Below are 14,749 nucleotides of genomic sequence, written 5' to 3'. Positions count from 1 at the left end.
CCTAGAGGAAAAGATAGGCAGAACACTCTTTGACATAAATTGCAGCAATAGTTTTTTGGATCTGTCTCCTAGAGTAATGGAAATAAAGATGAAAATAAACAAATGGGACCTAATTAATCTTAAAAGCTTTTGCACAGCAAGGGAAATCACAAACAAAACGAAAATACAACCTACAAACTGGGAGAAAATATTAGCAAAGAATGCTACCAAAAAGGGATTAATTTCCAAAATATAAAAACAGCTCATACAGCTTAAAATCCAAAAAAACAAACAGCCCAATCAAAAAATGGGCAGAAGCCCTAAACAGAAATTTCTCCAAAGAAGATATAGAGATGACCAACAGGTACATGAAAAGATGCTCGATATTGCAAATTATTAGAGAAACGCAAATCAAAACTACAATGAGGTATCACCTCACACCAGTCAGAATGGCCATCATGAAAATGTCTACAAATAATAAGTTCTGCAGAAGGTGTGGAGAAAAAGGAACCCTCCTACAATGTTGGCAGGAATGTAAATTGGTGCAGCCACTATGGAGAACAGTATGAAGGTTCCTTAAAACATTGAAAATGGAGTTACCTTATGATCCTACAATTCCACTACTGGGCATATATACAGAGAAAACTCTAATTCAAAAAGCAACATGCACCCCGGTGTTCGTTGCAGCACTATTGACAATAGTCAAGACATGGAAGCAACCTAAATGTCCATTGACAGATTAATGGATAAAAATATGTGGTGTATGTATATATACAATGGAATCTAGTCATAAAAAAGAATGAAATAATACCTTTTGCAGCAAGATGCATGGACCTAGAAATTATAATATTAAGTGAAGTAAGTCAGATAAAGATAAACATCATATGATATCACTTATATGTGGCATCTAAAAAATGATACAAATGAACATATTTACAAAAGAGAAATAGACACTTCGACATGGAAAACAAACTTATGGTTACCAAAGAGGATAGTAGCGGTGGGGGGAGAGATAAATTAGGAATTTTGATTAACATATACACACTACTATATATAAAATAGACAAACAACAAGGACCTACTGTAGAGTACAGGGAACTATATTTAATATCTTGTAATAACCTATAAGGGGAAAGAATCCGAAGAAAAAAGAATATATATATATAACTGAATCACTTGGCTGTACTCTTGAGACCAATACAACATTGCAAATTACACGTCAATAAAAAATGGTTTAAAAATAAAAAGATAAATGAGCATACAATAATACATAAATAAACATTATACTAACTTTTTAAAATTATTTTTAAAAAATCAATTCCAGGTGAAATAAATACCTAACTATGAAATAAAAAGAAATATAAAGTTTTTAGAAGATAATATAGGAAAATTTCTTCTTGATCTTGGGGTAGATAAGGAATTTTCCAAAAACATGACAATAGTCACAGAAAGAAAAGACTGATGAATTTGATTACTTTCCACATATCAAAAAACATCCCCAAATAATGAACAGACAAACCACAGAGGAGGAGAGAATATCTGCATCACAGATAATCAACAAAAATCTTCTATTCAGAATGGATAAAGAATTCCTACAAATGGACAAGAAAAGTACAATATAGAGAAAATGGACAAAAGACTTGAAATGGCACTTCACAAAAGAGGAAATTCAAATGACTGGTAAACATATAAATTACTCAGACTCTTTAGGAATCAGGGAAATAAGATACCACTGCATACATATCATTTTGGCTAAGTAAATAAATAAATACTAGAGCTGACTAATTCCTGTGTTAGATAGGATATGGAATATTGGGAACTCATACGCTGCTGATGAGTACATAAATTAATACAATCCCTTGTACAACAGTGTGACACTTTCTGTGATGCAGTAATTCGACTGTTAGATAAGCATCCTACAGAAATGCATAGTTACATGCACAGGGAAATAGTATAAATTTTTGTTTTATAGAAGCATTGTCTATAACAGTTAAACACTGGGAAAATTCCTAATGTCTATCAACAATAGAATGGATAAATTGTGACTATTCATGCAATGAAATACTACATGGCAATGAAAATAAATGAACTAAAGGATGATTCTTTAAAATGTAATATTGGATGGAAAAAACAGCACTCTGATAAATATATACAGTATATTTCTATTAAGCACCTATAAAGTTATATGTTATATTTTACACCAAAATTTTTTAATTACCATTTTTAATGTATCAAAAATATAAGTATCTAGAAATAAATTTCTAAAAAGTTATGCAAGAGCTTCTTGAAAAATATATTAAAACTCAATTGAGGGGGGACCTTGAAGATGGCGGAAGAGTAAGACGCGGAGATCACCTTCCTCCCCACAGATACACCAGAAATACATCTACATGTGGAACAACTCCTACAGAACACCTACTGAAGGCTGGCAGAAGACCTCAGACCTCCCAAAAGGCAAGAAACTCCCCACGTACCTGGGTAGGGCAAAAGAAAAGAAAAAACAGAGACAAAAAAATAGGGACGGCACCTGCACCAGTGGGAGGGAGCTGTGAATGGAGGAAAAGTTTCCACACACTAGGAAGCCCCTTCGTGGGCAGAGACTGCGGGAGGCGGAGGGGGGAGTTTCGAAGCCGCGGAGGAGTGCACAGCAACGGGTGCGGAGGGCAAAGCGGGGAGATTCTCGCACAGAGGATCGGTGCCGACCGGCACTCACCAGCCCGAGAGGCTTGTCTGCTCACCCGCCGGGGCGGGCGGGGCTGTGAGCTGAGGCTCTGAGGCTCGGGTTTCGGTTTCGGACGGAGTGCAGGGAGAGGACTGGGGTTGGCGGCTTGAACATAGCCTGAAGGGGTTAGTGCACCACGGCTAGCCGGGAGGGAGTCCGGGGAAAAGTCTGCACCTGCTGAAGAGGCAAGAGGCTTTTTCTTCCCTCTTTGTTTCCTGGAGCGTGAGGAGAGGGGTTTAAGAACGCTGCTTAAAGGAACTCCAGAGACGGGCGCGAGCCGCGGCTAAAAGCGCGGACCCCAGAGACAGGCGCGAGCCGCGGCTAAAAGCGCGGACCCCAGAGACGGGCGGGAGACACTAAGGCTGCTGCTGCCGCCACCAAGGGGCCTGTGTGCGAGCACAGGTCACTCTCCACACCCCTCTTCCGCGGAGCCTGTGCAGCCCGCCACTGCCAGGTTCCCGGGATCCAGGGACAACTTCGCCGGGAGAACGCACGGCGGGCCTCAGGCTGGTGCAAAGTCATGCCAGACTTTGCCGCCGCAGGCCCGCCCCGCACTCCGTGTCCCTCCCTCCCCGCCGGCCTGAGTGCGCCAGAGCCCCCGAATCAGCTGCTTCTTTAATCCCGTCCTGTCTGAGCAATAAACAGACGCCCTCCAGCGACCTACACGCAGAGGCAGGGCCAAATCCAAAGCTGAGCCCTGGGAGCTGTGAGAACAAAGAAGAGAAGGGGAAATCTCTCCCAGCAGCCTCAGAAGCAGCGGATTAAAGCTCCACAATCAACTTGATATACCCTGCATCTGTGGAATACCTGAATAGACAACCAATCATCCCAAATTAAGGAAGTGGACTTTAGGAGCAAGATCTATGATATTTTTTCCCTTTTCCTCTTTTTGTGAATGTGTATGTGTATGCTTCTGTGTGAGATCTTGTCTGTATAGTCTTGCTTCCACCATTTGTCCTAGGGTTCTATCCGTCCATGGTTTTTTTTTTTAACTTTTTTCTTAATAATCAATTTTAATTTTAATAACGTTATTATACTTCACCTTCGTTCTTTCTTTCTTTCTTTCTTTCCTTCCTTCCTTCCCTCCTTTAGACAACGAATCATCCCAAATTGAGGAGGTGGTCTCTGAGAGCAAGATTTATGATTTTTCCCCCTTTACCTCTTTTAGTGAGGGTGTATGTGTATGCTTCTGTGTAAGATTTTGTCTGTATAGCTTTGCTTCCAACATTTGTCCTAAGGTTCTATCCGTCCCTTTTTTTTTTTCTAAATAAGACTTTTTTAATTCAATAACTTTATTATACTTTATTTTATTTTTACTGTATCTTCTTTCTCTCTTTTTTCCTTCTTTCCCTCCTCCCTCCCTCCCTCCCTCCTTTCTTTTCTTCTTGCCTTCTTTCCTTCTTTGCTTCTTTCTTTCTTTCTTTCTTTCTTTCTTTCTTTCTTTCTTCCTTCCTTCCTTCCTTCCTTCCTTCCCTCCTTTCCTTCTTTCTTTCCTCATACTTCTACTAATTCCCTCTACTTTTTCTCCCTTTTATTCTGAGCTGTGTAGATGAAAGGCTCTTGGTGCTGCAGCCAGGAGTCAGGGCTCTGCCTCTGAGGTAGGAGAGCCAACTTCAGGACACTGGTCCCAAGAGACCTCCCAGCTCCACATAATATCAAACGGCAAAAATCTCCCAGAGACCTCCATCATAACACCAGCACCCAGCTTCACTCAACGACCAGCAAGCCACAGTGCTGGACAACCTATGCCAAACAACTAGCAAAACAGGAACACAACCCCACCCATTAGCAGAGAGGCTGCCTAAAATCATAATAAGGCCACAGACACCTCAAAACACACCACCAGACGTGAACCTGCCCACTAGAGAGACAAGATCCAGCCTCATCCACCACAACACAGGCACTAGTCCCCTCCACCAGGAAGCCTACACAACCCACTGAACCAACCTTAGCCACTGGAGACAGACATCAAAAACAGCGGGAACTACGAACCTGCAGTCTGCAAAAAGGAGACCCCAAACACAGTAAGTTAAGCAAAATGAGAAGACAGAAAAACACACAGCAGATAAAGAAGCAAGATAAAAATGCACCAGACCTAACAAATGAAGAGGAAATAGCCAGTCTACCTGAAAAAGAATTCAGAATAATGATAGTAAGGATGATCCGAAATCTTGGAAATAGAATGGACAAAATGCAAGAAACAGTTAACAAGGACCTAGAAGAAATAAAGATGAAACAAGCAACGATGAACAACACAATAAATGAAATTAATTAAAACTTCTCTAGAAGGAATCAATAGCAGAACAACTGAGGCAGAAGAACGGATAAGTGACCTGGAAGATAAAATAGTGGAAATAACTACTGCAGAGCAGAATAAAGAAAAAAGAATGAAAAGAACTGAGGACAGTCTCAGAGACCTCTGGGACAACATTAAATGCACCAACATTCGAATTATAAGGGTTCCAGAAGAAGAAGAGAAAAAGAAAGGGACTGAGAAAATATTTGAAGAGATTATAGTTGAAAACTTCCCTAACATGGGCAAGGAAATATTCATTCAAGTCCAGGAAGCACAGAGAGTCCCATACAGGATAAATACAAGGAGAAATACGCCAAGACACATATTAATCAAACTATCAAAAATTAAATACAAAGAAAGCATATTAAAAGCAGCAAGGGAAAAACAACAAATAACACACAAGGGAATCCCCATAAGGTTAACAGCTGATCTCTCAGCAGAAACCCTACAAGCCAGAAGGGAGTGGCAGGACATACTGAAAGTGATGAAGGAGAAAAACCTGCAGCCAAGACTACTCTACCCAGCAAGGATCTCATTCAGATTTGATGGAGAAATTAAAATCTTTACAGACAAGCAAAAGCTGAGAGAGTTCAGCACCACCAAACCAGCTTTACAACAAATGCTAAAGGATCTTCTCTAGGCAAGAAACACAAGAGAAGGAAAAGACCTATAATAATGAACCCAAAACAATTTAGAAAATGGGAATAGGAACATACATATCGATAATTACCTTAAATGTAAATGGACTAAATGCTCCCACCAAGAGACACAGATTAGCTGAATGGATACAAAACAAGACCCTTATATATGCTGTTTACAAGAGACCCACTTCAGACCTAGAGACACATACAGACTGAAAGTAAGGGGATGGAAAAAGATATTCCATGCAAATGGAAACCAAAAGAAAGCTGGAGTAGCAATTCGCATATCAGACAAAATAGACTTTAAAATAAGGACTATTAAAAGAGACAAAGAAGAACACTACATAATGATCAAGGGATCGATCCAAGAAGAAGATATAACAATTGTAAATATTTATGCACCCAACATAGGAGCACCTCAATACATAAGGCAAATACTAACAGCCATAAAAGGGGAAATCGACAGTAACACATTCATAGTAGGGGACTTAAACACCCCACTTTCACCCATGGACAGATCATCGAAAATGAAAATAAACAAGGAAACAATAGCTTTAAATGATACATTAAACAAGATGGACTTAATTGATATTTATAGGACACTCCATCCAAAAAAACAACAGAATACACATTTTTCTCAAGTGCTCATGGAACATTCTCCAGGATAGATCATATCTTGGGTCACAAATCAAGCCTTGGTAAATTTAAGAAAATTGAAATTGTATCAAGTATCTTTTCTGACCACAACGCTATGAGACAAGATATCAATTACAGGAAAAATCTGTAAAAAATACAAACACATGGAGGCTAAACAATACACTACTTAATAATGAAGTGATCACTGAAGAAATCAAAGAGGAAATCAAAAAATACCTAGAAACAAATGACAATGGAGACACAACGACCCAAAACCTGTGGGATGCAGCAAAAGCAGTTCTAAGGGGGAAGTTTATAGCAATACAAGCCCACCTTAAGAAGCAGGAAACATCTCGAATAAACAACCTAACCTTGCACCTCAAGCAATTAGAGAAAGAAGAACAAAATAACCCCAAAGCTAGCAGAATGAAAGAAATCATAAAAATCAGATCAGAAATAAATGAAAAAGAAATGAAGGAAACAATAGCAAAGATCAATAAAACTAAAAGCTGGTTCTTTGAGAAGATAAACAAAATAGATAAACCACTAGCCAGACTCATCAAGAAAAAAAGGGAGAAGACTCAAATCAATAGAATTAGAAATGAAAAAGGAGAGGTAACAACTGACACTGCAGAAATAAAAGAGATCATGAGAGATTACTACAAGCAAATCTATGCCAATAAAATGGACAATCTGGAAGAAATGGACAAATTCTTAGAAATGCACAACCTGCCAAGACTGAATCAGGAAGAAATAGAAAATATGAACAGACCAATCACAAGCACTGATATTGAAACTGTGATTAAAAATCTTCCAACAAACAAAAGCCCAGGACCAGATGGCTTCACAGGCGAATTCTATCAAACATTTAGAGAAGAGCTAACACCTATCCTTCTCAAACTCTTCCAAAATATAGCAGAGGGAGGAACACTCCCAAACTCCTTCTATGAGGCCACCATCACCTTGATACCAAAACCAGACAAGGATGTCACAAAGAAAGAAAACTACAGGACAATATCACTGATGAACATAGAGGCAAAAATCCTCAACAAAATACTAACAAACAGAATCCAACAGCACATTAAAAGGATCATACACCATGATCAAGTGGGGTTTATTCCAGGAATGCAAGGCTTCTTCAATATATGCAAATCTATCAATGTGATAAACCATATTAACAAATTGAAGGAGAAAAACGATATGATCATCTCAATAGATGCAGAGAAAGCTTTCAACAAAATTCAACACCCATTTATGATAAAAACCCTGCAGAAAGTAGGCATAGAGGGAACTTTCCTCAACATAATAAAGGCCATATATGACAAGCTCACAGCAAACATCATCCTCAATGGTGAAAAACTGAAAGCATTTCCACTAAGATCAGGAACAAGACAAGGTTGCCCACTCTCACCACTATTATTCAACATAGTTTGGGAAGTTTTAGCCACAGCAATCAGAGAAGAGAAGGAAATAAAAGGAATCCAAATCGGAAAAGAAGAAGTAAAGCTGTCACTGTTTGCAGATGACATGATCCTATACATAGAGAATCCTAAAGATGCTACCAGAAAACTACTAGAGCTAATCAATGAATTTGGTAAAGTGGCAGGATACAAAATCAATGCACAGAAATCTCTGGCATTCTTATATACTAATGATGAAAAATCTGAAAGTGAAATCAAGAAAACACTCCCATTTACCATTGCAACAAAAAGAATAAACTATCTAGGAATAAACCTACCTAAGGAGACAAAAGACCTGTATGCAGAAAATTATAAGACACTGATGAAAGAAATTAAAGATGACACAAATAGATGGAGAGATATACCATGTTCTTGGATTGGAAGAGTCAACATTGTGAAAATGACTCTACTATCCAAAGCAATCTATAGATTCAATGCAATCTCTATCAAACTACCACTGGCATTTTTCACAGAACTAGAACAAAAAATTTTGCAATGTATAGAAACACAAAAGACCCCAAATAGCCAAAGCAATCTTGAGAACGAAAAAAGGAACTGGAGGAATCAGGCTCCCTGACTTCAGACTATACTACAAAGCTACAGTTATGAAGACGGTATGGTACTGGCACAAAAACAGAAAGATAGATCAATGGAACAGGATAGAAAGCCCAGAGATAAACCCATGCACATATGGACACCTTATCTTTGATAAAGGTGGCAGCAATGTACAGTGGAGAAAGGACAGCCTCTTCAATAAGTGGTGCTGGGAAAACTGGACAGGTACATGTAAAGGTATGAGATTAGATCACTCCCTAACACGGTACACAATAATAAGCTCAAAATGGATTAAAGACCTAAATGTAAGGCCAGAAACTATCAAACTCTTAGAGGAAAACATAGGCAGAACACTCTATGACATAAATCACAGCAAGATCCTTTCTGACTCACCTCCTAGAGTAATGGAAATAAAAACAAAAATAAATAAATGGGACCTAATGAAACTTCAAAGCTTTTGCACAGTAAAGGAAACCATAAACAAGACCAAAAGACAACCCTCAGAATGGGAGAAAATATTTGCAAATGAAGCAACCGACAAAGGATTAATCTCCAAAATTTACAAGCAGCTCATGCAGCTCAATAACAAAAAAACAAACAACCCAATCCAAAAATGGGCAGAAGACCTAAATAGACATTTCTCCAAAGAAGACATACAGACTGCCAACAAACACATGAAAGAATGCTCAACATCATTAATCATTAGAGAAATGCAAATCAAAACTACAATGAGATATCATCTCACACCAGTCAGAATGGCCATCATCAAAAAATCTAGACACAATAAATGCTGGAGAGGGTGTGGAGAAAAGGGAACACTCTTGCACTGCTGGTGGGAATGTGAATTGGTTCAGCCACTATGGAGAACAGTATGGAGGTTCCTTAAAAAACTACAAATAGAACTACCATATGACCCAGCCATCCCAGTACTGGGCATATACCCTGAGAAAACCAAAATTCAAAAAGAGTCATGTACCAAAATGTTCATTGCAGCTCTATTTACAATAGCCCAGAGATGGAAACAACCTAAGTGCCCATCATCAGATGAATGGATAAAGAAGATGTGGCACATATATACAATGGAATATTACTCAGCCATAAAAAGAAACGAAATTGAGCTATTTGTAATGAGGTGGATAGACCTAGAGTCTGTCATACAGAGTGAAGTAAGTCAGAAAGAAAAAGACAAATACCATATGCTAACACATATATATGGAATTTAAGAAAAAAATGTCATGAAGAACCTAGGGGTAAGGCAGGAATAAAGACACAGACCTCCTAGAGAACGGACTTGAGGTTATGGGGAGGGGGAAGGGTGAGCTGTGACAGGGCGAGAGAGAGTCATGGACATATACACACTAACAAACGTAGTAAGGTAGATAGCTAGTGGGAAGCAGCCGCATGGCACAGGGATATTGGCTCGGTGATTTGTGACAGCCTGGAGGGGTGGGATAGAGAGGGTGGGAGGGAGGGAGACGCAAGAGGGAAGACATATGGGAACATATGTTTATGTATGACTGATTCACTTTGTTATAAAGCAGAAACTAACACACCATTGTAAAGCAATTATACCCTAATAAAGATGTTAAAAAAAAAAACTCAATTGAAAGCCATTACAGAAGACTTAAATAAATGGAGAAAGGCACCATGCTTAGAGATTGTATCTATTAACATTGTATACATGTTAATTATCTCCATTTTATTGATTTAATTCAACCTGAATACATGTCCAACAGATTACATTATGGAATTTGACAAGATATTTCTAAAATTTATATAAAAATGCAAAAGATCAAAAATGCCAAGATACTCTCGATGAAGAAGAGTAAGATAGGGTACTTGCCAAGATTTATATTAAAGCTATTATAATTTAGACACAAGTACTCACTAGGACATAGATATCCCCTCACTTAAACTTAGTTACAGCTTATAGATATACTAAGATATGCACATAAGTAAACTAAGAGAAAGACCAGAAGATAAACCCATACATATATGGACACTTGCTATATGATGAAGTTGGTATTACATGTTAGTCAAGAAAAGACGAACTTGTCAATTAAGAATCTTGAAACAATTGGTTAATCATTTGGAAAGAAATGGAATTGAACTCCTTGTTCACACTATACATACACGAAAATCAATATGAAGTGAATTAAAGACCAGTCTTTGAAAGGAAAAATTCTAAAACTCTTAGCAGAAATTATTAGAGAATTTAAAAAATAAATTCAGGGTAGTATATAAGTCAGAGTTCAGTCAGAGAAGCAGAACCAGTAGAATGTGGAATATGTGTGTGTGTTTGTGTATGTGTAAAAAGATTTGTTCCAGGAATCTAACTTTCTTGCCTCCTTGTGAGGATCTATTTTCTCCCTATCTGATCCTGAATCTTCAAGTCCACAGGGCAGGAAATCAGGAAGAATAGATGAATGTGGCATGAGGGAGAGGAAGAACAATCTAGAACACCCAGGGCCAAGCTGAGGGACACAGGATAGATTGAAACCTGTGTCAGTTCTTGTTGTCTGTGACCTTGATGCTACACATGTCCTCTTTGTCACAGAGCTAAACACAATTACTTGGCCAACAAATAAGAGAAGCTGAAGAGAAATCCAGGGGAAGATGAAGTAGTTCCAGATCGGGCCACACCTCATGTCAATGAGATGCACCAGTAGATCAGAGACAATGTGTGTGAGCTACAAAGTGGCTGCTGCTTTGCTTTTGCCCTCCAAGTCTCCTACAGGAGTCTGTCTCTCTTGTAGTCGACCCTAACTAGAAATACTATATACAAAAGGGAATTCTGGGAAATGTAGTTTAGCCTAGCCAAGCTGACATAGTACAAAGCCACCAGAGGTGGAAATATTTTTCTTAAGACACAATGAGCAGGGAATTCCCTGGCGGTCCAGTTGTTAGGACCCTGTGCTTCCAATGCAGGAGGACTGGGATCGACCCCCTGGTCAGGAAACTAAGATCTTGCAAGATGTGGGGCCAAAAAAAAAAAAAAAAAAAGACAAAATAAGCTGTAATAGCACATGTTAAAGTAGTTTTATTCAAGAAGGAAAGATGAGAAGTATATTTTCTGGGCTCCTGAATATTTGAGAATATCTTTTTCTTGATATCATATATCATTCAGAACTTAGGTTCGTAGAAAATTCTTCATTTACGATTTTTCCCCTCAGAACTGTAAAATTTGTGCTGTTTTTATTTTTCCCTTAATATTCCTGAAACAAAAGCAGAAATTTATGAAAGTTTTTGGCTACCTTTTAAGCAATATTTTTTGTCTGAATAGTTTATAGTATTCATTCTGTCTTTCTAACCTAAACCTTTTGTCAAAATGTGGTAGATACACAGTAATGTTTCTAGCCATAAAAAAATTCCTAGCCTTCATTGCAGTTAGAGGTTGTCATGTAACGTAGTTTGGCCAGTGATCCAATAACACATGAAGAGTTTTTTTGCTTTCCTAATATATCTCTTTTTTGCCACTTTTTTCCTGCTCTTGAAACTGGAATAAGACATTGGAGATGGAGCAGCCTCCACATGACTATTCATTCTCTCTTCATGTTCACTGGCAATACATCAGTGAACAAAATAGTCAGACCTCTTCCTAACTTTAACTTAGGTGCAGCTTAAACTCTGCTGTATATCAATGTGTAATAATATAATTAAATAGGTAAAATATGCAGAATATTGATGATGATAATAAGGGCTATGGGAAAAATAATATCAGAATATGGAACTCCAGGAGGCTGGTAGGTGCAAAATAAAATAGGGTTGTGAGGAAACTTTCACTGATAAGATGACATTTGAGTAAAGATGAAAAATGTGAAAGAGCAGGCCATGAAGTTAGCTAAAGGAAGAACAACCAGTGGTATCTGGGAATAAACAAATGCAAAGACCTGAGCCGGGAATGTACCTGCTATACCTAAGGAACACCAAAAAGTTAGTTTGGCTAAAATTCAGTGGGGATGGGGAGACTAGTAGGAGATGAAATTAGACAGGAAGGAGGGGAACAATTAGTGTAGGGCTTTTCCACCATTGTGCAGAATTTGGCATCTAATTTGAGTGAGATAGAAAGCCACTAGAGGACTTTGAACAGTGGAGGGAATGTTCTGATTTACAATTTTTAAATATTTTGTCTTGTTTATAAACTTTTTATTTTGACCTAATTTTAGACTTACAGAAAACTTGTAAAAATAGTACAAAGAGTTCCCTTATATCCCTTATCCCACTTCCCCTATGTTAACATTTTACATCAAAAATGGTAAATTAATACTAGTGCAATATTATTAACTAAGCTACAGGTCTTATTCAAATTTCATATTTTTTCCTTCACTGTGTCCTTTTTCTGTTCCAGAATCCTGCTCTGGGTCCCATATTACATGCAGTTTTGTTTTGATTTTTCCTCCTTAGTCTCTTCCAGTCAGCAACTGTTTTTCACTCTTTCCCTTGTCTTTCATGACCCTGACACTTTGGAAGAATACTGATCAGTAATTTTGTAGAATGCCCCTCAAATTGGATTTGTCTCATATTTTCTCATCATTGGAAAGAGTATTAGCTCAGGCTGCCATAACGAAATACCACAGACTGGGTGGTTTCAATAACAGATATCTATTTCTCTCAGTTTTGGAGGTTCAAAGTCCAAGAGCAAGGTTCCAGCCAATTCAGTTTCTAGTGTGAGCTCTCTTCCTGGTTTGCAGATGGCAGCATTCTCACTATGTCCTCATTTGATCTTCAGTGTGAGCATGCTGGCTCAGCGCATTTTGCTGGCAGGGGTGGTTGGACGGGACCATTCTGAAGTCTCATAAGGACACTAATCCTATTGGATCAAAGTCCCATCCTTATGACTTCATTTAACCTTAATTACTTCCTTAGAGGCCCCATCTCCACACTGGGGGTTAGCTCCTCAATGTATGAATTTTAAAAGGGACACAAACATTCAGTCTATAACAGGTTTTGTATTTTTGGAAAGACTACCACCTACAAAAATATCTTTATGCATCATATCAAGGGATTCATGATATTGTTATGTCTTATTACTGGTGATATTTATCTTGATCATTTGGATAGGTTGGTGTCTGCTAGGCTTCTCCCCTATAAAGTTACTTTATTTCCCTTCATAGTTAATAAGTATCTTTGGGGAGATGCTTTGAGACTGCAAATCCTGTTTCTTCTCAAACTTTTGCTCCCTCATTTTAGCATCCATTGGTGAATCTTGTCTGCAACAGGTATTACTAGGGCACTTACAATGATGATTCTCTATTTCCCCTTTCCATCTACATTTATTAACTGATATTCAATTGTGAGGAAAAGCTGTCCCTTCTCCTTCATTTATGCATTTGATTTTTATATTTGCATAGACTCACTGGGTATATATTATTCTAGGGGTTAAACTCAAACACTGTTTTTATTATTCACATTATTCCAGTTTTGGCCATAAGATGCTCCTTCAGATTAGCTCCTCTGTTTTTGATAAGCCTCCAACTTTTGGGGGAGAATTTCCTTATCTTCTGACCTCACAATATGTTTTAGGTTCACCTTGTGTTTTCTTTGCTCCAGCCTGCCCTGAAATCAAATTATCTAAGAAACCCTGGTTCCTTATGTTAGAGAATCGTGTTTAGAAACCAAGATCTGGTGCTAAGTGTGCTCATTGTTCTGGAGTGTCACTGCCTCTAGGCCTTCTCATTGAATGAGTTAGTTAGGAAATATATGAATGTATACTAACCCCCCCCATATATATATATTTCTTTATCTGTCTGAATATATATCAAAAACCATGAATTTATACTGATGCCTCTTATTGTAATCCAATACCACAGGGTTTATTTTAGCCTTCTTCCTTTCCTTATGTCTTTCTCCAATTGTAAGAAGCCTGGCTTTCACTATCTACAATATATGTACTTACTTTTCAATTCTAGTATACACACAAATGTAGTTTCAGGATTGCTAACTCATATCCCTGTGAGAAAAACATTTACTAACTAGATTACAGTGCTTAAGTCTTTAGCTTTGTGCTCACTGAAGATACTGCTTCTAAGTTACTTAGGTTAGTTGTTTCTTTTCCATTCCCTTAAGTATGGTCATGTTATTCTTTCACAATACATTTACTTTCATTTGTTAGTATTTGCATTCCAGTTTGTGTTGTCATCATTTCCTGCTTGGTTTTAATCATTTGCTTATTTAGGGGTATGTGAAGAGTATGCAAGACATTACTCATTCTAAGAGTTCTACAAAAAGATATAATCAGAGAAATGTTACTCTACTTCATCCTTGCTAACCTATTGCCATTCCCCTCTTCTTTCTATCCCTTTCCTTTAGGTATCAGTCTTGTTAGCTTTTGGTTTATCCTTCCTGTATTTTTTTTGTACAAATAAACAGATGTTTGTGTATTTTCTTATAGCTCTTCTTTCTTATATGAAGGGTAGCATGCTATACTCTTTTGTGCTTTGCTATTTCTCATTTTATAGTAT

The sequence above is a fragment of the Globicephala melas genome, chromosome 1 (assembly GCF_963455315.2).
Source record: "Globicephala melas chromosome 1, mGloMel1.2, whole genome shotgun sequence".
In the NCBI taxonomy this organism is placed as follows: Eukaryota; Metazoa; Chordata; class Mammalia; order Artiodactyla; family Delphinidae; genus Globicephala; species Globicephala melas.
Note: the sequence above shows the minus strand (reverse complement) of the source record.